The 25,232-nt window shown below is 52.2% G+C and overlaps 1 protein-coding gene across 2 annotated transcripts in view; it reads left to right on the plus strand.

The window, feature by feature from the left end:
* Positions 1-299: 299 nt before the first annotated feature.
* The window catches only part of ELFN1 (extracellular leucine rich repeat and fibronectin type III domain containing 1), a 103,175-nt gene continuing 78,242 nt past the window's right edge, over positions 300-25,232 (plus strand). The window contains exons 1-2 of one of the 2 annotated variants that reach the window (XM_068207069.1): positions 300-553; positions 22,790-22,902. The gene's annotated coding sequence lies outside the window, so the exon portion shown is untranslated. Of the gene's footprint in view, positions 554-3,481; positions 3,675-22,789; positions 22,903-25,232 lie in introns of those variants that run through there. The other variant, XM_068207068.1, reaches the window with a different exon arrangement.

Consider the following 25,232-nt stretch of genomic DNA (forward strand, 5'->3'; position numbering starts at 1 on the left):
ACACAGCCCCCAGCCCCCGGTGCCAGCCCGACTCTGCCGGCCAAGCCGTTTATCGCTCCGGGCCGTCACCGAGCCCCGGAGAGCTCTACCCATCCGTGCCATGCCGAGCCGGAACCGAGCCGAACCGGCCGTGCTGAGCCGTACCGGACCGTGCTAGGCCGTACCGAGCCGAACCGTGCCGTGCCCCATCGCACCGCTCCAGCCGGCCCGCAGCGAGCCGAACTGCGCCGTGCCCATCCCATCCCAGCCGAGCCGCGTCGAGCCGAGCCGTGCCGGTGGAGCCCCCCGGGCCTGGCAGCGCTGCCCGGCGCCGCCTGCACGGGCAGGGCTCTTCGCCTGACGCAGTGAGGAGCTGCAGCCCTTCTCTTCTCGGAGGCCGGGCTCCAGCGCTGGGATTTGCTCGGCTCCGGCTGCGTTTCCCTGCCCGCCTCCTGCCCCCGGCCCGCCCGCTTGGAAGGGCGCGGGGAGCCGCAGCCGCGGGTGCGTCCGCCGCCCATCACCGCGCTTCGGGGCTGGGCGCGCCGCCGAGCGCCGGGAGCCGCCTCCGGAGCAGGTAGGTGCGCCCGCATCCCCCGCCGCAGCGCTCCCGGGCCCCCCCGCCGCCCCCGACCCCGAGCGGAGCCCCCCGCTCTGCTCCGCTCCGGCCCCGCGCCCGGTGTCGCCCCGCCGCGGCGCCCCGCGCTGCCCGGGCGCCCCGCGCAGCCCCCGGTGGCCGTTCCGTGTCGCCAAACTTTTAGCGGCTGCAGCCCAGGTTGGGGCTCCGGCGGGAAGGGAACGCGGGGCCGGCGGCGGGGGGAGCGGGGTGCCCTCCCCTCCGCGGGCGGGGAGTCCCCAGGTTCGGCCGGGGCTGCTCCCGCTGTCCTTATGCCCAGGGCGAGCGGGAGATCGGGACCGGAGCAGCTCCCCACGGCCGGGCCGGGGCCACGGAGCCGAGAACCCCTCCGGTCGCTCGGCCCGTGTTCCCTCCCCCGCCCAAGGGGGATCCCCACTTCGGGGTCTTCCTCCGCCGCCGGGGTGCGCCCGAGCCGGAGCATCCCCCGGGGCAGCCTCTGCAACTGTTGCCTGCGGGAAGCCCCGGTGCTCCGGGGGAAGAGCCGGTGCCGCGGGCAGTAGCATGGCCTCGGGGGCAGGGGTCTTCCGCCCGGGTCGCCACAACGCCGCACGGAGCGCTCGGACAGGGCAGATCGTCGCCCTTACCCCAAATAATGCTGGAGGCTGCGAACCTTGGGGTGCGAGCTGTGGCAGAGCCGCTCTCCGGCTCTGCTCCCCCCGCCCCCCCAATCCCTTCTGCATTCCCACGCCGGCAGTTGGGACCTGCTTCCCCCCACACGCGCTCCTTCAGCGGCTATTTCTGTCCTCGCCAAACGCGCCGCACATAGCGCTTTAATTAAAGAAAATTAGTGGAGGAGGGCGGGGGGGGTGTCCGTGCTCCGAAGAGGGGGACGGTCCCCAGGACCTCGCCGGGTGCGGCTGCCGTCGTCGATAGCTCGGGGGAGGTCGGGGGCAGGTGCCCGCTTGAGAGTTTGAGCCGCTTTCGCTTGGTTGGTTGGTTGTTTTTTTTTTTTTTTTTTTTTAAGGGCGGCGGTGGAGGTGGAGGGTGTGGGGGGAGGTGGTACGGACACACGACGACACGAGAACGTGTTCCTTCCCGGAGGGTGTGTTGCAGTTTTAATTATAATGACAGATGTTGCCGTAGAGTTCCGTCTTGGTTCCTGAATACAGGCATAGCACGAAGCACCGACAAACTCGCCCGTCGGACTGGGGTACTCGCCCGTCGGATCGGGCACTCGGCCTTCGGCGCAGCGGAGTTGTCAAACAGTTTTTTTGGTTGCGTTTTAAACGAGGCTCGGCCGGGTCTGGGAGTCCTCGGGGCGGCGGCGGGGCGGTGCGTGGAACCCGGGGATACCAGGGAGATGCGGGCAGCCTCCGCTCTCTGGGCAGGATCCCTCCAACCAGCCCAAACTCCCGGCGGTCCCCAGTCCTCGTCCCGCTCCATGTGGAGCGTGGCTGCTCGTCCCGTGCGCGGCGGGACCCGCCGGGCAGCCGCGCCCGGTGCTGGGGAGATGCCGGCGTGTCCCCCCCGCAGCCCTTTCCTCCTCCAGCTCTCCCTGGACAGAATCCTCCACACCTCCGCTCATCCCTGCCTTTCCGGCTCGGGCAGCCCGGGGGACCTGCGGTTGCTGCCCACGTCCAGGCTGTGATTTGCAGCCCCGGGAAAGCCCCGCGGTGGGAGGGGAGGGGGGGACTGGCATCACCAGGCTCCCCCGGGCAGAGCCGCCGCTCCCGCCTCCCCGGCCGGGGACTCGCCTCCTCCCGTCAGCTTCGCGCCTTCCGCCGCCGGTTCGCGCTGGATTAAATATTTAGAAGTTTGCAGCGGTGAATAAAGCGATCGTTAATAGAAATTGATGGCACCGATGCAAAGGGGGTGGCACCGGCGGCAGGAACGGCGCGGCTCAACGGGAGCGGGCGGGGCGCTCCTGGGAGGGTTTTTAAGGGGTTTTACCCCAAGTTGAAGGTTGATCGCTCCGAATGCTGTGGCAGCGCCAAAACCCGGGAGCTGCTCTTCACATTTCCGACGATGTCTTTAAAAAGCATGTTTTTTCCGCCCTGCCTGTCTGGAAAGAATAACCCCCTGCTTTCGCAGAGACGAGGCAATCCGCTCGAATTTAGCACCTAAAATCCCCCGTCAGTACCTCCCGCCGTGCTGCCTGACACCAAGCAGGGCTCACACTCCTCTAGACCCTCTGGGTTTGCCATGGCAGCGGGGGTATGTCGGTAGGGACCGGGAGCGTGTCCCCAGCCTCCCGAAGTACAGCTCTGGGCAGTGGGGGGACCCCCGTCCTGGAGAAGGCTGAAGCAGGGATGAAGTTTGCCCGATGACCTGGAGGAGCGAGCGACCCCCGGGGTCGGGTCGGCCTCCGCAGGGTGGGGTGGGAAGGACGCGGGGCTGGCCGGGTGGCCGGTGAGCCCTGGCCCCGCACGCCGGGCTCCGCCGCCCCGCTCCGAGCTGGAGTCAGCGCTTCTGTCAGCGGCGGGGATGGGGCAGCGCTCGGCGGAGCCGGATGCGGTCCTGGCGCGGGTGCGGAGGCAGCGGGAGAGGGCGAGGAAAGACGAGCTGGAATAGGATGGAGGGGCGAGCAGAGAGGGAAAGAGAGAAAGGGCGAGGGTTGCCCGGGGAACGGCCGGGGGTGCGGGCCCACCCGTGCCCTCTCCGCAGAGCTGCTTCTCGGTGGGAGCGGCTTGGCGTGGGGATGGGGAAAGCGGAGGACAGAACGGAAAGCCCTGGGGCCGACCCGACGCCCCTGCTACGGGTGCCAGAGACAGTCTGTACCCACCAGGGCGGGTCGGTGCCGTGCCCACGCCCGTCCACGCCCCTCACCCCGAGCTGGGGGACGCTCCCCCGGCCCTGTGCTGCCCACGCGTGTCCCAGCCCGGCCGCCGCTCCGGGCTGGGGCAGCGCCGCTCTGTGACAACAGAAAGTGGCTGGAAAGGGGCGAGGCGTCACACGGTCTGCCTCCGGGAGGCAGGGAAAGGCTGAGGGACCGATGGGAAGGCATGAATGAATGAATCTCCATAAAGAGCCCCAAGCAGCAGGGAGAGGGAGAGAGGAGGAGGAAGGAGAGGAGGAGGAAGAGCCGGAGCAGGGCAGGCAGCAGCAGACGTGACGCCGGCAGGTAAGGGGGTGCCAGTGCCCTACGGCCCCGCGGTGCCCGGGATGGCAGGTTGGGGGGCACAGCCTAAAGGGGACAGGAGCTACCGGGACCCTGCATGGGTTTGGGCTTTTTTTTTTTTTTTTTTTAGAAAGCATGTTTTCCTCCTGACTCCTTGCAAAATGTGGAGTCCCTAAACTTCCAAGGACTCCTTTCGTCCCCCGGAACTGCCGCCCCGAGCCCGCCGGCTTTGGAGGGTTGCGGGCTGAGCCCAGCGGCAGCTCCCGTTGGGGACCGGTCCCGGCGGCTGTGCCGCTGTGACCTGCTCCGCACCGGGGCAGCCCCGAGCCGGGCCAGCCTGCCCGGTGGCAACGCCACTCGGCCGGGCGTCTAGAGTTACGTTGCCGGGGATATCCAGCTTCTGCCGCGGCCCCTTTGCTTTCGGGGCTCAGTGGGGAGCTCCTCTCCCCCCGGTCTCCATCCCCCTTCGGCGCTCCGTCCCTGCCGTGGTTACATAAGGCAGAGGAGCCCGTAGCCAGCGCTGACGCGGGCCGGATCATCGGGATCGCACCCAGGGATGGCCAGAGCTGAGCTCAGCCTTGTCCGGCTGCTCGCCATCCTCGGTCGCCCCTGCCCCGCTGCCCGCGCTGAGGCACCCGCTGCCTGTCCCTGCTTGCTGCGGGGACTGTGCGGCACAGGTAGCCCTACACACACAGACACCCTGCCCTGCCCTGCCCCTGCCTCTCCCGCAGAGCTGCCCCGCACTAACGCCGCTGGAATGTGCACAGCCCTCGGCGCGCACAGCCGCCCGCACACCCCGTCCATGGAGCAGCCTGGCTCCCGCAGACGGGCCACGCCAAGGCGATGCACACTGAAGTGTTTGCACACAAACAGCGCTGCAGGCAGCACGCGGGTCACGCTCCCGCACACACGTGGGCTGGTGCTCGCCAGGGGCTGGTGCTCGCCAGGGGCTGGTGCTCGCCAGGGGCTGGTGCTCGCCGCTGGCGGCACGGGGGTGGTGGGTGCTCTCGTCGCGCCGGACGGGGCCGGCTCCCAGCCCAGGCAGGCGCTGGGAACTGCTGGGAACGCTGCAGGCCTGGCAGGGCAGCCCTGGCTGGCTGCGGTGGGCAGCTCTGCGGCTGCCCGCAGCTTCCCCCTCCCTGACCGAGGTACTCCGAGCAGGGATCAATAATGCCTTTCTGATTGGCTTCAGTTCCCCATTCAAAGTCACTGCATTAGGACTTGATTTTTCTCCCCTTTGACTCCTGGCCAGATTAGATTGTGAATTTGGCTGATTTCAAGCTACTGGGGGAGGGAAGAGTCATACAGCGAGCAGAACTGAAATATCCTACAGGATCCCCTGGAGGGGAGAGAAATCAGGTCTAGATAAGAGCTTGTTCTCCCTGTCTGGCTAATGCTTCCCTGTTTGATGATCAGAAAACACAAGATCTAACCTCTCACCAGGATGCTTAACTATGAAAGGTCAGGCTTTTGGCTTGTTCTAGGTGCAAGGTTTGTTATTGTGAGCAGTGGATTATGTATTCTGGTTCTCCTGTCTGTGCTAAACACAGGAGTGCATGATGCATGCAAACAGCAGGACGTGGTCAGTGCTTCTGAGGTTTATGAGTTGAGCTCTGGGTGTAACACTGGGGTTGGAGGAGCTGTGATGGGGACAGGACACGAGGTCCATGCCCTGGAGAGCCCAGAGCTGTCCTATCTGTTCGTCAAGTCTCAGCCCCATCCTTGAGCAATTTTTTCCAATACTTATTTCTCCATGTATGTGCTGGCCATAAGTGAGTGGGTTACGCCAGCGAAGCCCTGCATTCCAGAGGGACACAGAAAGCAGCACCCAGGAGCATCCCAGCTGTGCTGGTCGGGATGCTCTTCCCTGCTGGCTGCTCCAGGACCAGGATTTCATGCTGAGGAAAGCCACAGCAGCACAGCATCACCTGCAGCATCCCAGCTGCCAGCACTTGCTGTGAATTGGTGTTAGCTCCAGGTGAAGCAAAAGCCTGGGATGATGTGATTTTTCGGCAAAGGGCACTGGGAAGTGTGGTGGAGCAGAGGGACTTGTGAAAGAGCTGTTGCAGGGCAGTGAGGAGCCTGAGGAGGAGAGGATGTGGGGCTGGGGGCTTGCTGCAGGTAAGCTGTGCTGTTCTGGGCAGTGAGGAGGCAGCTGTGGAGTCACCAACAAGGCTGTGAAGTGCAGGGCTGAGGAGATGGGAAGCTATGTGGAGGCTGTAAAGGGAGTATGAGCAAGGAGCACAGCCTTGAGCAGTGTTTGGCATGATTTTGTGCAGCTGCTGTATTTTCTTGTCGTTGCAAACCCAGGGCTTGGGGAGGGTTGGAGTGAGCCCGATGTCAGGACAGCGTTGGGGTGGAGTATTTGGGTGTGGGGAGTTGGAGATCTGATGGCCAGCAGTAAATTTGGCCCAGAGGAGGCTGGTGGGGAGGAGAGGAGCTGTGTGGAGCTCGATGGGACAGCTGTGGAGTCATACACTGCCCAAACTGTGGGTGAGGAGGGAGGCAGAGCTGTGAAAGCAGTTGGTCTGTGAGGACCTTGGGGTGAAGGGACTGGAGGCCCTGAGCCTTGATCCAGGGTGCAGAGCAGTGCCAGGGGCTCGGTGGGGAAAAAGAGGACAAAGAGCATGAAATGATTTGTGTGGTGTTATTTGGCTGCTGGAGTGGGGAGTGCATGTATCCAGCACGGGGGTTATCTCAGTCCCTGAGACATCTCTGGAATAGGAGCAAATAATAATACATATCAAAGAAAGGAGTTGTGAGAGTTAGCTCCAGGTGAGGGGGGCCTGGAGCCTCATTGCACCACGAGGAGCTGGGGCAGGAGGGTCTGGGGGAGGTGGCACTGAGGGTGCAGGGGTTTATGAGCCTGGGTAAGGAAGCTGGGGGGACACAGCAAGAAGCTGGGGAGGTGGAGGTGGGAGTTGGTGTGGTTATGGCAGGAGCCCGTGAGAAAGCTGTGTGTTTAAAAAACCACCTCAATAAACAAACCCAAAATGCCTATCAGGGCAGGCTTAAATCTCTTTTTTGGGCTTGGTCTCTGCACTCCCTGGTCTGGTCCCCTGTGCAATGTGAGGTTCAAGGTACAGTTAAAGATGGCCCAGTGGCTGTAGAGCCAGTGCTCATGAGGAAAGCCCTCAGCTAATGGAAGTGTGGACAGCTCCCTCAGGGAGCAGAGCATCCCACATCTGTGCCCTGAGAGCTCCTTGTCCTCTCTGGGGACTGATGAGGGAGAAGTGGGGTCCCAGGGCTCTGACCTCTGTTCCTGCTGGGTGGGGTCCTGCCCCGCTTGGGGACCAAACCATCAGGGGATTGTTCTAACACACACATCATATGTGTTCAGGGCTCTCAGAAAAGCCAAATGACCACAATTCTGCTGGCTTCCCCTACCCCTCTCTCCTTTGTGCTTAGAGGGAGTCAGTGGGAAAATCTCCAAGATCTGTTTTTTTTTTTTTTTTTTTTTCTTTCCCATTCCAGCATTTCTTTATGAGCTGGACAAAGGCAATCTCTGAACTCATTCGTATTTTTAAATCTGCAGGAATAAGTGTATGGAAATGTATGTGTTTTACTGTATCAGCTGCTATCAGCTTTTAACTTTATTGCAGTAAGTGCACAGTTTTCGAGGGCCAAACTCATTTATTGGATTTAATGGAGTTAAACTGCAGGCAGATTTGGCTACTTGTTTGTGTATATCTTTGTAAAATGGACAGGCAGAGATCATAAAATCTTATACTCTCTATGGCATCTTTTAGGGAAAAGTCTTCCAATATGTTTTATAAACAGCATACATATTTTGCTACAGTGTATGCTCATACCTAACACAAGGCACTTTAGTGCTGCTTCTTTTTCCCTTTCCCAGAGCTATATGTATGTATATGAACTTGGATTTGCCTGCATTCTTTTCTCTTGCTCCTTTCCTTAAAAGAGTCTTTAGCAGTTTTAAACAATTTAACCGGATTTATTTTTTTTCTTCTTGGTGTATTTGTATATCTTCCTAGAAATGGTAATAAGAACTCTAACTCTTGCTCTGAAGGGCTCAAAATGAGGGAAGAATAATGTTTGCAAAGCCTCATGCTAAATATCCAAAGCACTCCTAAACAATCCCAGCTGCAGATGCATGATCTCAGGACGTTTCACAGGTGCTGTGATACATTTGAGGGCTGATTTTCTGCCCCCACCCTTTTCCCTGAGATTCTGTTTTCTTCTATTTTCACAATGTGATGATATCCATCTCTTGACCTATTCTGGGCTGGGTTTAGATCCTGCATGTGCAGGGCCTTTCCCAGTGTAACATGGAGCAAACCGACACTTGAAGCTTTAGAAAAAATGTATTTCTAGGAGATGGATTTATTTTCTAATGAGGTATTTGATGTTTTTCCAGGCTCTAAACAAATTAGACCCAGATCTGTGGCTGCAGGGCATTGGGAGGGGAAGTGGTTGATGAGCTGAGCTAATTAATTGCACTTACTTATGACTTATCAAATGGTGATCACCACCCCATATGGAGCACTTGAGTGTGTGGAATTGAGGGGAGAGGATATTGATATGTGGGATAAATGTAAAGCAGTGGTCAATGGCAAGGACATAAATAAATCTGGAGATTCTGGTGACATTAAAATAAATTGCGGGTAGTGAGGTATAAGAGAGACTTGATGTTAAAGGAACCCTATAATGTATTTATATTCCCACTTAGAATTTGCTGGGGTTTCTAAATAATGCATTAATTCAATTACACATTCTTAATTAGTGTTTTCTCAAATTGGAGCAACATCATTAATTTACTGCGTCATATTTTTATTTTGCTGTTGTGGTGAGTTTCATTTTCGACTCTTTCCCCTCTCTGGTTTGTGGGACTCGTAGCACTCAGCTGTGATGCTCATGCCACAAGCTGCAGCTTCTTTGGGAATACCAGTTTTCTGTATTATTTTTTAAAAATATTTTTTTTTACGCTGACAGGCTGCATAGCACTGACCTGACCCCGTAATAGGAGGAAGAGGGAGAAAAAGAGCCCAGATCTGAAGCAGCTCCTTTTGAATGCTGAGCAGCATCTGTTCTCCGTAGAGCAGGGCGATCTGCAGCATGCTGGGGCAGGATTAGGCCCTTTGGGCTCCCCCAGATGGGGTTATTTGATGTTTTTCCTCTCTGAAAAGTCATGATGCTTGCAGGGATGGGTGCTCCCTGTCCCTCTGGGGCGAGTGCAACACACAGGGCTGGTCCTCCCAGGACCTGGCACTATGCAGGGATGGGGGGGCACAGGGAGCTGTGTGCCACCCCGTGGGGCTTGTCTGCCTGCTTCTGCGTGGGGAAGGTTGAGGGACAGCTCCTGTGCCCTTCACTGCTCTGTCTGCAGGGAAGATGTGCTCCCGAGAGCTGCTCTCGGGCATTTGTTCTTCGGCAGCTCCTGGAAAGCAGAGCTGGGTCAGTGGCACGTGTGCAGGTGGGTGCTGGTGCCAGGGCTCTGGTCCTCACCACGAGCCAGGCTTAGGGTTGGCACTTGCTTGAAACAAATGTGTTACCTGGTTTATTCAAGTTAGAGGATGGTAGCTGATCAGGGAGACGGAATGCAAGCCAAGACTGTTCCCTCCAAGCGGCGCCTTCCAGACCAACACTTGTCCCAACTTTGCAGAGAGCGGTTTGGGCTTCTCTACCCCCCGCCCCATTTCTTCCTTTTAATTTTTGTTCCTGGCTTTGCTTCTCTTCCCCACCCCCTGCCCACGCTCTGCTCTCGCTCGGAGGCGAGCGGTGCAGCCTCCAAAGCCCCATTCATCACCGCCTGCTCGCCAGGCACCGGCAGCCGCCGCTCCATTGATTGACTGCGGCGGGGAGTGAATTTAAAATCGTTACGCTCCTGAGACAGCTTTTAAATATGAGGAAAATCAAGTCTGTTAAGAAGCCTTGTGGAAAGGGTGTCTCCAGCCAGGGAATTCCATGTGGCACCAGGTGCTGTTTGGATCCAGGGGAGATTCTGCTGCTCTGGACCTCACAGGTGTCCTTGTGTGAGCCTGGGCCACTCCGTGCTGGTGTGATGAGAGTGGGCAGGCAGCTGCTGGTGGAGAATTAAGTAGAAATATTTCACTGTAGAAAACACTATTGTGTAAAGCCATCCATCTGCTGCCTGTCTAATGCTTTGCATGAATTAATGAGCTGATTGATTAGGAGAACCTTGCAGCAGCCAAGTGAGGGAAATATTCTTGTCCTCCTGTTACAGGTGGGGGAAGCTCAGAGGTGCACAGGTTAAGATTAAGGTTTCCAAGCTGGGTTGGATTTTTTTGCAGTTAGTGAAGGCTACAGTTGAGACATTTGTCTGTCTTGATCAGTCTGATTTTTCTGGATGTGTTTTACCTTCAAGAGAAGTTGTGAGAGCTTGCTGTGGCTGCGACTCAGCCCCGGACAGTCTCTCTCAAGATCTGATCTTCCAGCATGTTTGTGGCAAAAAAAAAAAAAAAAAAAAGAAAGAAAAAAAAATCTGCTGCAGTCTCCTTTCTTTCTACTGAGAAAGACAAACTCTCACCATTTGTTACAACGTTGGCTGTTTAACACACCTTCCTGTCGCTCCACAGCCTGTACCAGTCAAAGCTTTCTGTGAGCATCCCCCAATTCCTCACAGTATCTCTCCTGGCCACCTGCAGCTGGCAGAGGCAGGTTGCTGATGGCTGATGCATGGAGCATCCCTCTCCTCCACGCTATGACGAGTGCAGCTTTTCAGGAACGGTGCATTGAGCAAATGTCACTCCACAGCCCCAAAAATCTATCAAAGGAAATGACAGTGGCTGTAAGCATTAATCATCCCCTATCATCAAAATAAAGTTGTTGCAATGGAGTATTGTCAAAGGATAAATGTCTTAACTTCAGCTCAGTGCTGGTTCCTTTAATGCTGGTGGTTCCCCAAGCAGGAGATGGTAGTTGTGTGGCCCAGGGGCTCATCTTGTGACATTATTAATTAACCCTTCCCTCTCCAGGATAAACAGTTGGTCAGTCTGGTTACCAGGAAAAAGCCTGGAACACTTGAGAAGCTGAAGTAGTTTCTTTTCATCATTGTGCTGAGAAATTTGTGCCTGGCCTGGTGTAAAAGCAGGGGTGTGTGGAGCAGCACTGTAGGGACACTTCCCACTCAGCCTTCTGAGCGCTCACTGCCCCCACCAAAAGAAGGGTGGATTTGTTAAAGCAATGCAAAAAAGGCAATGATTAAAAGAAGGTATTAAACATCTGATTTGCAGTGTAAAAGTACCTGTTTCTGCTTTACTCCTGCCAAAAGACGGGGCTGGAAAGCAAACCCTCTAACCCTTGTGTTGGTCTCACCTGCTCAGGGTGAAGCAGGTACAAAGGCTGATGTGGGCAGACATCACGAGTGTGCCAGACACGGCTTCCCTCAGGACCAGTGGGATGAGGGATGGGACTGCTGCTGGATTGACTCCTGGGGCTGAGAGAGGCACTGCAATAATGTCACTTCCAGCTGCTGTCTCCAGGGAAGGTGGTGCTGAACAATGAACTGCAAAGTCTGGTGTGTGGCCCAGCGGGGATGGAGAGCTGCTGGAAATCTCTTTGTGTTTAAAATCTGGGCGTTCAAGCCAGTCTCTTGTGTTTTCTGGCACCACTGAACTTCTATGCTGCCTGGGTTTGAGCCTTTGTCCTGTAGGGGCTGCAGGGACCTGGCCTGTGCTAGGGGCAGGCTGTGCTTTGCCAGCTGTGCAGCAGAGCAGGACACTGAGGGGGCAATGGAGTGGAGCTCTGCCTCTGCCCAGCCCTGCTGAGCAGGCAGGTGGGGCTGGAAATGAGGGGTGCACAGAGGGTGGATGGGGATTCACACCTCACTGAGCCCCTCTGGTTCCTTTTTTACATTTTCCATGGAAATGCTGAAGCCTGGGCTCAGGAATAACGCAACTGCTTGTGGAGAACATCTACCACAGAGGAGCAAGGGGAAAACTTCAATAAATCAACACGTTTCAGCCTCTGTTCAAGTTCACAAAGGAGCAGAAATTGGGCTGTGGAGTTTGTGCAAGTGCTTCATGTATAAAGAAAAAAAGAAATAAGTCTGTGGGATGAGATTCTTAAAGCTTCATTAGAAACCATATAGTCATTTAGGCTGGAAAATAGCCTAAAAGACAAAGTCCAACCATAATGCTTACAAGCAAAGTGAACGTTACAGCCACATCCAAGTTCAGAGAAGTTTGTGTCTTTGTTTACTGTGTAGGTCAGTTGCTGATCTTGAGCTTCACTAATGACTTGATGATCTTGGAGGTATTTTCCAATGCAAATGATTCTATGATTCTCCAACAATTTTGCAGAAAAGTCCTCTTCTATATTACAATCCTTTTCGGTTGTGACCTAGCTTGTAGGTTCTCTAATACCACATTGGCTTTAAGAAAAAGCCCCAAACTTTCTGCATGACTTTTCCCCCCTCTGTCAATAAAGAATGGATGATTCATGTTAGGATTTTTTTTTTGTCCATTCCAGTCCCAGTTTTAACAAAGCAGCCATGAAACAGAATCATCTTGTATAGCCCTTATTTGTGGGGGTAAACAGAATAACACACTTTGTTTTAATGAGGCTGGCTTGGGAATTGTGTGTCACTTATTGATCTTGCCTTTTCTCCCTATTTATTTTAAAAAGCTGTTGTCTTTATTTTCAGCAGATGAAATCTGAAGTGTTGTTGCAAATGCTTTCTTCTGTGGTTTAGATTGCAAGCAGCTCCTCGGAGCCAGGGCCTGTGGGCTCCTTGGAGGTGCTGAGTTACAGGTAACCTGTCCTGCACACAGCATGTAAAGATGGGAAATGACCTCCTGAGCTGGTCAGGTTTTCTGTGACCATCTGAGAACCCCTTACCTGTCATCAGAATGATATCCAGGGAGCTGGCAGCTGCATTCAGTGGGTAAACCTGGAAGTGAAGTGACATGCTCAGGGTTATCTGGGGTGTCAGTACCAGAGCCGTGCTGGGACCAGGTCCTTCAACACCTGCTTCTGCACTACCCACAAGACTTCCTTGCTGTCTTTGTCCTTAGTTTTGCAGTGCAAGGAAATTCTTGTTTAATTTTAAATGTTCTCCTAAATCTTGGTGACGGCAGATTGACGTAAGCGTGTGCTGGATCAGGGCCTGTTCTCTTATGCATATGGATGCAGACACAGCTGTAAGCCTTTTCCATCTCGCGGCTTCTGCAGGGAAAGGAGAGATCTTCCCTCCCTGCCCATGGGTGTGTCCCCTCTCCCATTGCACCAGGAGCAGGAGCTGGCCTCCAGTGTGAGAGCATGGGGGTGAATTTGGGTAGAATGGCTGGTTGCTTGGCTCAGTCCTTGTCCATCAGGATTCCTGGTGAAGCCCGTGTGTGTGTGCAGCCTCCTGGGACACTTGGGAGCTGGGTATGGCAGCAGGGAGAAAGCCTCTGTGTTGTGGTTACATCATCCTTGGACCTCACAAACTGGGAAATTCCTTCAAGCTTGATGCTCTTGAAGGTTTTGGGTGCTATGTCAGCACATGAGCAGCATTATTGCATGTCAGCCATGTCTTGTCTGCCAGCTTGCCCAGGATTTTGCTTTTTCTGGTGTCACCAGCAGCCAAAATGCGGCTGCTGCCTTGGGGTGGGAGCAGCAGCTCCTGAAAAGGGCAGCACAAACAGGCTGGGTCAGGTGGCAAGGCAGGTTGTGTTCATCCCAGCTGGTCAAAAGCGGACTGGAAAGCCCAGGCTCTGCATCTCTCTTCATGTGTGACATCCCTTCTTCCTTGCTCAGCTTGCTTCAGAAAGCACAAGCTGCTTCCTCATCCCACTGCCATATCTGCAACATCCAAGGGGGCTCCATCCATTTACCAGCATGGATTGTGCCCAGGAAGCTCCTGAATCAACCTGGATGCAGCCTGATGAAACTGCAGGGAGAATATTAAAGGAAAAAAAGGTGGTGGAGAGAGCAAGTCAGCCCAAGTCTGTTTATGGCAATTCCATCTTACTTAAAAAGGATAGCAAAGTATAAACCATTTAAATATTTCATCTGCAGAAGAGCTCTGAATGAGTTTGTACTACATGTGCATGTGTGATGAATGACTGGGGGTGGCAGCAGGAGCAGCAGCAAGCACCAGCCCTGCTCAGGCCCATATGCATGTGGGGGAAGTGGTTGTGTTGGTTAAAGTGCTTTACTTAGAAAGGGAATTCATATTTTATTCTTTTGTTGGTGAAAGTTATCACTGTCTTAACAGGTTGGGTCTGACTATCTGAAGACAAGGGCCTTATCCTGCTCCTTGGTGCTTTTTGCCTGCTGGGTGCCTGGTGACTCTGGAGGATGCTCAAAATAGCCCCAAGTCAGAGCCGTGCCTGCCCAACCTTGTGGAGAGTCACGAGGTCACTGGTGTAACTGGGAGGAGAATTTGTCCTTCCAGCTTTAAAAATAGCTGTGTTTTCTTTAATGGCATTTTCCTTGGGGCAGCCAGGAGCCAGGAGTGCACAGCCCAGTTGAGGTGCTGCTGAGCAGGAAGGGGTGCCAGGACACCCCAGTTAATGCCATTTCTAAACCACATGTGTCTCTAAAAATGAACCAAACCACGCTGGATTTCTTCTTCCTTCCAAATTTTTTTATTTGACTGGATTCCTAGAGCCAGATTGATGATGTTTCCTCTGTGGAAAATGCTCTCTGGTATAACTAAATAGGATTCTGTAATCTCCAGCAGGTGAAGTGTTTAGTTAGGGTCCAGGGGTGGTGTTTTTTCATCCCAACTCTGTCTGCCCTTACCAAAGTGCGGGGTTTCTAGCGATGAGCGATTTGGGGCTTATCTCTGGGAAGTGCCGTGAATGCCAGACCCGTGCTTACACAAGGAGAGAAATGCATGAATTTTTCCACATCAGTAGGAGCTGGAGATTTTGCTAAAGGTGTCTCCAGCTGCAAGGAGTGAGATACGTCTCTGCTGGAGAGCTCCGAAAGGCAGAACTGAGCAGAAAATTTAAATGTGGATTTAATGCCTCAGAAAGCCATCTGTAAGGGAAGGTGCAGGTGCTGGCTGGCTCTTGGCCATGCAACAGGTCACTTGGGCTGGCTGGTTGTGAGGCTGCTGAAGCACAGGCGTGGTGTTTAATCTGACTTGGGAGATGTTCATTAGGGAGCCCTGGGCTGTGGCACAGCCCAAGGCCAGTGATGTCCCTGTGAGTGCTCTCCATGCACTGCTTGCACAGGGTCCGGCTGGATCAGCTGCTTGTTGTCCCCATTTTTAAATGGAAAAGCTGCATTGAAGGTTGTCAGGACCTGGGATGCAGATGGACAGACTGACCACAGCCAGGGCAAGGCGACTGGGATGCAGTTGTCTTCCAAATTCCAGCCTCTTGCTGAAGGAAAAGGAAAAGCAGTAAGTACAATCTGTTTGCTGCCCTGTTAGATGTTGAGGCAATGGCTGAACCTCTTAGCCAGTACTACACAGCACTTCTGTGGAGTTACAGGGCGCCTTGGTTAAACCCCAGCTCTGTATGGACACGGGGCTGAGAGATGCACCTCCTCCTGCTGCTCATTCCATTTTGGCAGGGAGGCTGTGCTGGGCGTTTTGGTGTCCAGGGCAGGTCTGTGCAGAGCAAACCCACGCTGGGAGGGAGCAGCACCTCAGCTTCTCAGGCCTGAGAACCATCTGTGCTCACCCCACCACAGCAGTGGTGGTGGTCAAGGTGCAGCAGTGCCCTGTTTGGGGGTCCCTGCAGCCCCCTGTGCCCCCAGCCTTGCTGCTGCTGGGTGCTGCCCTGAGCATCACATCAGCCTTGCCCCTGGCCGTGCCCCCTCCTCACACCCCACCGTGGGGTTTTGTTGCCCAGCACGTAGCTGATGTCAGTTTGTAAAGCAACACTTCAGCATTACCCAGTGAAAACACAGACAGCATTGTACAGCTGGGAGCAACATTGATTGAAGTGATATTTAATCCAAGGAAAATACATGATACATAGTCTAGGATTCCTCGCTTATCCATCACATAATGCAGTTCATGGGGATTAAATATCCCTCCTGTAAAGTTGGTTGAGATCAGTATTGTTATTTGTTTTGCAAATGATCCTGACAGTGATGCTGAGAGCTATTGATTACCAATGATTCTTTAAAAATTACTATTATACTGCAAATTACAAACCTTGGGGGTATCCAGTTATATGATAATGGAAAGGCATTGGTGTGTAATGACACATGCATCATAACAAATTTGGTCTGGCTATATAATGGAGATTGAAAGGGACATGATTTATAACCAAGAGGATTAGCTGCTTGCCATGATACATCTGAGGTAACATGACAACTGTCTAGTTGTTCATTGTGGCAAGAAGTTCTGATGATTAGAACAATTTAAAAATAAATGAAGGGAAAAAATAAAACCAAAATCTCCTCTACTTTTTCATTTAAAATATGTAAACCACTCTCCTAATTAATAAATAGCAAAAATCCCTCCATCACTCTCCCAGGAGCATCCACAAAGCACTGCACAGGTGCAAACCAAGGCTGCCAGTCCTGGGTGGAATTCCTGGGTTTGCCTGGAAAGCCTTCAGAGCTTCTGGCCATGGCTGTGATGGAAGTGCAAACAAGATCCCTGAATCTGCTGGGAATTTCAATGCATGTGTGCCCTTGAAGGCAGTGGAGGACACTCGTGTTGAGTTGTGTGCTCTCGTTCCTGATGATGAATGCCTGATAACACAACTGCTTGTCTTCCAGGCTCTCCTGGTGTTTCCCAGCTCTGTAGCTGAGGACTGAATACTTGATGTGTTTGAGTGGAGCCTGAGGGCTGCTTCAGCCTACGGTGGCTTTAGCAGTGTCACAGGAGCCTTGGCTACTCGGGGGGCAGAGCTGTGACCTTGCCCTGCCATCCTGGGATGGCACAGAGGGCTGGTAGGAGGATTTTGCATTCAGGGAGGTGTGTGGTGTGAAGGTTAACTCCTGTGGCGTCCTGTGCTCTGGGTGTGCTGCAAATACCAAATGCCAGCAATGCAGACAAACCTTTTCCTCATCACCCAGCTGATCCACAGTGGAGCCCACAGACAGCAGTGCCTGGGTCTGTGCTTCTGTGTTAACATGCTCAGCTGGGCATGGTGAAATGCATGTCCAGGAGCCAATGCCAGCAAAAGCACTTGCCAGTCAAAAGGGAGGGAAAAGCAGTTTCCCTTCTTCAGCAGCACCTTCTCAGCATCTTTTGTCAGGAAGCTGTGTATTGCACTGAGAGTCACCAGGCTGCCACTGCTGAGAAATACCCACGGACAGGAAATACCCATCCTCTTCCACAGACACTGATTTACTTTTGCCCTGTGCTCTTTTATTCTTTGGTGCTGCAATAGTAGGGACACTTGCCCAGTAATTTCTTTAAAGAATTTTAGCACTTGATAACACAGCTCTTCAGGTGGGGGAAGAAAGAGGTGCATACTTGTTTAGGTATTATTCTGTACAACAGCTGAAGATCCAGCTCCAGCACTTGATAACATGGCTCTTCAGGTGGGGGAAGAAAGAGGTGCATACTTGTTTAGGTATTATTCTGTACAACAGCTGAAGATCCAGCTCCAGCCTCCCATGAATCCCACTAGCTCACTTGGGAGTGGGATGGAGGAAGTTTGAAATAAGAAAAGGTAACTTGGAGCCCCCATGCACGAGTGGTTGGTGGGAGGTGAGTGCATCCCTGAGCACGGGCAGCACTGTGCTGTTTCCCACCTTATCCAGAGGAATTACTCCCTCTGCCTGAAGTGTAAGCAGTGTCCTGGGATGAGGCTGACAGTCCTCCCAGAGTGAGGAGAAGCAAGGGCTCTTTGAGACCACACCATAGAAGCAGTTTGTGAGATAAAAATCAGTGCAGAGTAAAATCCTCCTCCCTGTGGAAGTGCTGGCCCTTGACTTGCAATAAAGCACTTGTGCTTTTTACTCAGCCCAAGTCCTCTGCAGGTCACCATGTGCTGTACCCTGTCTTGTGGCCTGTTCCTGTGTGTGCTGTGCTTCAGGGGTAATCAACAGCTGCAGAGATGCTGTTTGTTTTTCCAATAAAAATGAAATCCCAGTGTTTTGTCAGTACTTCATATAGGAGAGTTTCTGCTTGTGGAGACAGAGAGCTTTCCAGAGGAGCTGCAGTTTCAAGATTGTGGAGGAGGGTGAACCAGGAGGGGAGGACTCTGGGACTCTGCAGCTCAGTTTCTTTTTTGAAGCAGGACTTTTGCCAGTGGTGACTCAGGTTGGTGTTGACTTTGTCTGGACAAGTCTTAGAACTCCTCCCAGGGTGGATATAGGTGGTGGGCTGACTGCTCAGGTTCCTGCCTTCTGGGGGGAGCAGAGGTATTTGGGGGAACAGGTCATGGGTTTCATCCTGTGACTGCAGACCCAGTGCAAGATCCTTTGGCACTTCAGAAAGAAGGAGGGGCGAGGACCTGAGCTGGAGAAGTTGTAGGGCGTTGGGGAAAGGGCTGGTTTTGTCTGTTTGTTCACCTTCTTTATCACTCCCAGCTGAAGCTGGGTCAGGGTACAGAACTGGACAAGAGATGCCCTTACCCAGAGCGTGCCTGACCTCTGCACAGATGTGCACAGACATGAATGTGCTCAGGAATGATGTTTTTCCCACCATTACCTTTGTAGATGACCTGACCTGATGTCTCTGATCCAGGCCCTCCCAGGTGAGAGGGCTCTCTTGCAGGAACTCTTTGACTAGCAAACACTTCACTGTGGCTCAGGGGAGGCTGGAGTGGGAGGAAGAGAGCCCTTGTTCCTCTCAGCTGCTCTGGGTTGGGTGGATCTAAAAGTAGCAGGTATGAATGCAACTGTCATTACCCTTAATGCTTTATATCACAGCTGGAGTGGGACACTGTCACATGTATGGATTCTGGGAGGTCTTTTGATCCAGCATTGTATCACATTTTATGACAAAAATCAGTGTAAAATGGTCGTGGTTGAGCTGTGTCCTTCAGCCCAGTAACTGGCTGCACAAGTCACCGAGTCAGTGTGCACAGCAGCAAAGCATTATTTTATATTACTGGGTAATGCATAATTCAGGAGGGACCTCTGAGTGACACGGGGACAGAGGGGCCACGCAGCTGTCACTGCACTGTGTGAATCAAATTGGTTGGGTGAGGGTGGTGAGTCCCCCCTGTCCCCAGAACACTCTGGGCAGAACCTGCTGTCCTTCGACCAGCATCACTGGGGTTGTGGTGTGTGAGACACACATTGGGGCAGGATTTGCTTCTCCTTGGAAGAGTTTATCTGGAAAATGTGGGTATACAAGCATTGCTGGGTGGAGTACCCCACCCTGGACCACTGCCTGTCCTTAGGTGTGTGTCAAGCAGCCCCTTCCAGCTCTGATAGCATATCCCTTGCTGGGACAGAGTGGGGCAAAGGGAGCCTCAGGGTGATGTGGCCACGGTTTAGAGAAGTTTGTACGGGATTTGATGACAGCTTAGGAAAACTTCCTCCCTTTCCTGTGTGCTAGTGATAACTTTCCATTTATTTCTCTGCTGTTGTAATGAAAGTCCAAGTGCTACACAACTGCAGAGCTCCTGACATTGGAGCAGCCAGCATGCACTATTTCTCTGGAAAAAAGGATCCATCCAAATGGTTCCTTTATGTCATGCTCTAATTTTGCTGCTGTTGGTTTATTTTTGTTTTTGGCTTCTTTTATTCACGGTATTCTTAAAACTTCCCTTTCAGGGCTTAACAGCTTAACCATTTCAAAATCATGCCAAGCGGAAATGTAGCATACGATTTTCTCACTAAACATTGTGCTGATCGCTCAAATGTATTCTGGATTTGTGGAAAAGCTGCAAAAAACTGGGATGAAAGAGAGTGAGAATTAACACTCAAATGAAGAGCCAGGTCTTTGCATGATTGGGAAAGGTCTGTGGAAGCAAACAGAGTGCTCCTGGTTAGCTTCGTGCTCTGCAGCATGCCACACTGGCATGGCTCACAGCAGGATTGGTGGGCAGGCAGGTGGTGAAGCACAGGTCTCAGTCTTATAACATTGGTCTTAATCCTGGTTGTTAGTCCCTGATATCTGAATTATGCCCCAGGCTCTGCTACCAGATTCCTCTCTGGGCTTCAGCAGCTCCTTCAGTCTCTTGGGCCTCCCTCTCTTCTTCACAGGAAAGGGATTATAGTGCCAAAAATAGCCTATTTTCCTAGGTGGGCCTCTTTGTGACTCTCTTCTGTGAAATACGTCTTTCTCCCTGTTCCTCTGAGTGAAATACAAAGGGGATGTGATTCACCACCAGCGCTGATGTGCCAAGGCAGCAGGAAAGCTGCTGGTGTGCAAAGGATGCTTTGTACCTGCACATGTGCCCTTCTGACACACAGATCCCCTGCCTGGGCTGGTGGCTTCCTGCTCTGCTTGTCCTGAGGAGCTGGAGGACTCAGGGCAGAAATGGCCCTGCTCCTGGTGCTGATGGAGCACCTCTGATGGGAGCAAAGGCCACATTTGGGAGGCAAAGTGGATGGTATGTGATCATATGGACAGTCCTGTCCTGTGAGAACTGATTTGGGATGGGTCTGTTATGACATTTGTTTGGCTCTTGCTCCTGCAAGGAGCTGCATTTTCCGAAGGAGGAGGAGGGCGAGGGACACACTTGGAAATGCAGACTTTCTCTTGGAACTAAATTATCACCATCTAATGACTGATGTGACTGCTGCTGAGCAACCCTGGGCTCCTGGGATGATCACAGGGGTGCAGACTGGCACAGGAGAAGTCAGATCAGTGTTGCAGAGCTGGGAGGCTTGTTTTAGTCCTGACTTTCAAAGACAAGGATAAGAGAGTATTTTTTTTTTTTTTGCCATTTCTGGCTTTTTATGGTTGCTTACATTAGAAGATCTTTTAAGGGTTCCCACTACTTGCAGAAAATGCCTGTGGGACCTTGAGCTGCGGAGCTGGGCTGCAGACCACAGCTTACAGATGCTCCGAGCTGGAATTTGCACTTTCGTTACAGCTCTCAGGCTTGTGAGGTGAAGTGAGGGACAGCTGATGAATATTGGTAGCTTTAAAATTAATATTGGTCTTTAGAACATTTAATCTTTCATTAACAGTGAATACAATACATGCTGGGGCGCATGCAGACCAAGAAACACTCAGGTTCCTGCAGTGCTACAGCTTGGGCAGCCGTGAGTTCTGTGAGCAAGGGATTTTCCAAATCAGCAGAGGATGTGGACAAGGGCTCAGTTTGATTTCCAGAAATCTCATCTGTGTAAATCCTGGACGGGGGACAGGCAAGACCCTCTGCCCTGCCAGAGCCGTGTGTCTGTGAAGCAGTTCCACATCCCTCCTTGCCTCACAGACCAAGAGCTGAACATGGCTCCTGATTTATTTATAATATTCCTGGGAGAAGTGGGAGCACGTGATGGTCTGGACTACAAGCAGAGGTGAAGAACATGGCCTAGGTACAAACCACATTGAGGGTGCAGATTTTGGACATGAAATGAGAACACTGAGTGAGTGACCGCTGTTTGACAAACCTCGTGATACAGGAGAAGGGAGTAGAGGGATTCCTCAATTTGTCTCCTTGCCTATCCCAAGGAAATCCTTTCTGGCTGATGTGGTTGGCATATGCAGAGCATCTTGGCTTGGTGCTTCAGTGGATGGTCTCCAGTTGGGGTAACAGCTCAGAGCTGGTGGGGGGGAAGCATTAGGGAGCCCAGGGGGCAAAATGTCTTGCCATGATCTTCAAAGAACAGGAAGGAAGAGCATTTTTTCTGTTCTTGTTCATATTACAGGAAATTTCCCCACTCTCATTTCAGTTAATAACCACTGGGGCAAGAGGCTTTCCTAGCTCGTAGGGGAGCAAATCTGAATAAACCAGTAACAGTCATGTTGTTGAAGAGTGGTTCCTCTTGAGTTGTTTTTCTGCTGTTTGGATAAATAAGACAATAAGAAGAGCTGCTGAGATAGTTGGCAGAGAAATGGATCCCCCAGGAGACAGGACAATGTTGTTTATTCGTGGGAGCTGCCTGTGCATGAGGGGTCAGTCCTGCAGTTCTGTAGAGAGAAGGGAAACAAACGTTCTCTGTTCTAGCACTGGATTCATTGCAAGGAGGTATGCCAGGGATCATTAGTGCCACAGCCACCATGATCTTTTGCTCAGATTAGTTTTCTCTTTTTAAGGCAAAAAAAAAAAAAAGAATAATGGCAGGTTCCTGTTAGATCAGATATGGACAAAGTAATAGTAGTATCACAGAGATTGAGGTCTGCAAGATTAAAATGTGAAAGGGAGGAGAAATGATAGCTTTGGCCCTGCTTGCTGTTACAGCAGCCATGTGAATAAATGACTCTATGCAGATAAGCAGGGCAAAAATAAAAGGGATGCTTAGGACGAGACAGCAAAAAAAAAAAAAAAAAAAAAAAAAAGGGAACTAATCAGCGGATTCAACCACTGTAATAATGCAGTAAACATGGAAAATTACATTATATTAGCTCCTCTGCTTCCCCTTGTACACATTAGCCACAAAGTCATCAATAGGTGATTCCCTGTGAAGGTGCAGTGCTGCAGAATCCGGAACTCCCTGCTCCTGGGGGAAGGCGTGAGTGGTGCTAAAGGGGAAAGTTGACTTTTGAACTGCCTGAGGAAGAAGTGGCTCAAGTGGAGCTGTGGAAAAGTTCACAGCTCACCGAGTTAAAAATCTGCTCTCAGGAAAAGGATGGCCGGTGTGTTTGTCCTCAGTGCTCAGGCAGCTGTAGGGTTTGTGCTGAGCTACAGCTTAATTGCAATCCTGGGATGTTCCCCTGATGTGGGAGAAATTGGTCTGCTGCAGATTTTTTATTTATATATATATATATATATTTCTTTTTTAACTAGTGAACTGATTTCCATTTTGTTCAATTTCTCACAAAGAATGACAAGTAGCCACTGCAGCTTTTCCCTGCGTTCAAGCAAAACCAGCATGTAACATTATTTGCAAATTAGCTTCATCCCTCTGGCTCCCAGTTAAAGCAGGAACTGCTTGGTCCAGAGTTGCTCCCAAAATATCCATTTAAACCATGTAATGATTCTGACTCTCTCATGCATAGTAGATGAAAGACGATCCGCGATTTATTTTTGAAGCTTTGAACCCCAAACATGGTCAATCATAGAAAAAAAGATTAAAAAAGGAGGAAGTCATGATAATGCAAAGCTGGGAGAAAAGCAGCCCTACACTTCACAGTAAAATCCTTTTTCTTTGCACTTTTTTATTAACAGCTTCAACTATGATCAGTGCATAAATCTACCTGCAACACAGGATGTTGGAAAATTACCGAGAGACAGCAACGTCCTCCCTGCTGCTTGTTGAGAAAAGAAGGATGCACCTTCAGGTATGGACTGGAAAATTGTTTCATCCTCTGTTCCCTATTTGTGTTTCACTAAGCTTGCTCGTTGCATTGATTAGAGGGGGGAAATAAGGTGTTTGCAAAAGGGAAACTTCAGAAGGGATTCTCTAAACTTGTCTCAAGCCACAGAAAAGTGTCTGCCTGCACCCAAGCAGTGCAAGGCTTTTCAGGCTTTAGTGGGGGTTAGTGGTGGCATTTTGCCCTGCATTTGCTGTTGTTCTTTCCCTGCCCTGTGGAGGTTTTTGATCCTCCTTCTTAGTGAGAACCAGATCACCTCCGTTCTGGGTGCCCCCGCGGCCTCCCAGGAGGAGCAGCTCTGCTCTGGGTGCTCTGGCAGCATTGGGAAGCAGAGCACGGGCCCTGCCATTCCCTGCTCCCAGTTCAGGGAGAATCAGCTCCCCTCTGGGTTCTCCTGCAGCGTTGGGAAGCTGAGCACATGCCCTGCCATTCCCCGCTCCCAGATCACGTCGAACCGCGCATACGAAATCGCCGCTTCCCCGGCCCTTCGAAGGGATGGCATGGAGGGCTGAGCAGGATGAAGCTGCGCTGGATGCTGCTGCTGAGCAGCTTTTTTAGAGCAGGAGCAGAGCTAAGCACTCCTCCTGGGTTTTCTTAATCCAGCCTCAATCCATGCACTTCAAACAGGAGCCTTGTTTTAGGGCTGTGCTGAGCACTCTAGTCTCACAGAAAGCTGTTCTCGTGCCTGGAAGGGCAAGCCAGAAGTCAAAAAGCCGGTTTTACTCTCTTTTGAAGAGGATGGAAATTTCTCCCCATGAGCAGGGGAGTACGGAGGGGAGTTGTGGTTCCCAGTACAAGAAAAGGGAGGGTTGGTGACTTTCTGAATGTGGGTTTTTCTGACAGTTTTCTGATGCTTTGGGCTCAACACGGACAAGTCACTGTCCCTGAAATCCAGCATAGCAACTGGATTATAGCTGTCACATCCATCTCCCTAGGGAGAAAAAAGGGGTTTTCTCCCTAGGGAGAAAAACTGAGGCCAGTTTAAAACATGCCAGCCTTCTCCAGCATGCTTCCTAAATGTATGTTTTGTAGCAAACAAGGACCTAAGGGCTACTTAAATCTTGGCAACTGGTCAGCACTGTGATGTTGCAGGTTGGGGTTTCTCATTTATCTAGGTGGGTTGGTTGCTTGTTTTGCCACCTGTGCAAGTGATTTGAGGAAATAGTGGGAATTATCTCATCTGTTGTCTCGGTGTTTATGTATGCCTGTCCAGTGGGAGTTGTTGTTTCTGGTAAAGCTCTTGCTCTTCATCATGTCCATCACTCCTGTTTGCATTTCCCTTATCGCCACGTTTGCTCCCTGCAGTGACCTCTGGGGACTTGAAGTGGACAAATTGCTGTCACTGGGGCTGGTTTTCACCTGGGGCCTCTAGGAAGGTGGCAGTATTGGGAGCACTGGGGTCCCCAGCATGTGACATGGGCTCCAGAGGAAGCCTGTGGTGGGACCTGATGTCCTGACATTTCTGTTGGAGTGTGTCTGTGCCAGTGGGTAAATGGGGTGGAGCGAGATGTGCTGGGGTCAGAAAGGAGCTGCAGATTTGGGGACTTGACTAGGTCTTTGTTTCACTGATGTGTTTCATGGATGTGCTGGCCAGCACCAAGGCTTCCTCGTCTATGGGAAATACTGGCAGTCTTAGGGAGGCAGCTTAGGTTGAGTTGTGTCTGCTGGATGGCGCTGGGTGCTGTCTGGATGTGGATTAGTTAAACAAGTAGTTCTGTATGTGTTTTCCAAAGGTGAAGAAACACAAGAGGGGATGGGTGTTAGAAGTGGGGTGGGTGAGAGCTGCCCTCATGGTACAGGGTCACCTTTGTGCTGAATTTTCAGCTGAATTTCCAGCTTTCTGCCACTTCTGCCTTGGCTGTGATGCTCCATCAGTACTTTGCACCACACTGATCTCTCCCCACTTATTCCTTTAGCCTCTCCCTGCATGACACACGATGCACAAGGGCCTGATGCCATGTGCCAGGAGACACCATGAAGGTGGGGTTTGCTCCCTGCAACCTACTGTTCCCACCCTGCATTTCTTGGGAGAACTCTGGCATCCTGTCAGGCCATGGGGGAGATGTTTTTCACCCCTTCCCACATCCATGCATGCCTTCCTCCCTGCAGGGAAACCCGCCTTGGCACAGGACAATGTCGGATGATGCTGCACATTCAATATGAGGACGCTCCTCTAAAGCAGGATGAAGGCTGAGAGTAACGCCTTTTAATGTTCTTTCTCATAATTATCCTCTTAATTACTCAATGAAATGCCCAATAAAACAAATCACTATAATTTCTATTTTATTCCCTGCCTT

Source organism: Anomalospiza imberbis, chromosome 16 (genome assembly GCF_031753505.1).
Source record: "Anomalospiza imberbis isolate Cuckoo-Finch-1a 21T00152 chromosome 16, ASM3175350v1, whole genome shotgun sequence".
Classification (NCBI taxonomy): domain Eukaryota; kingdom Metazoa; phylum Chordata; class Aves; order Passeriformes; family Viduidae; genus Anomalospiza; species Anomalospiza imberbis.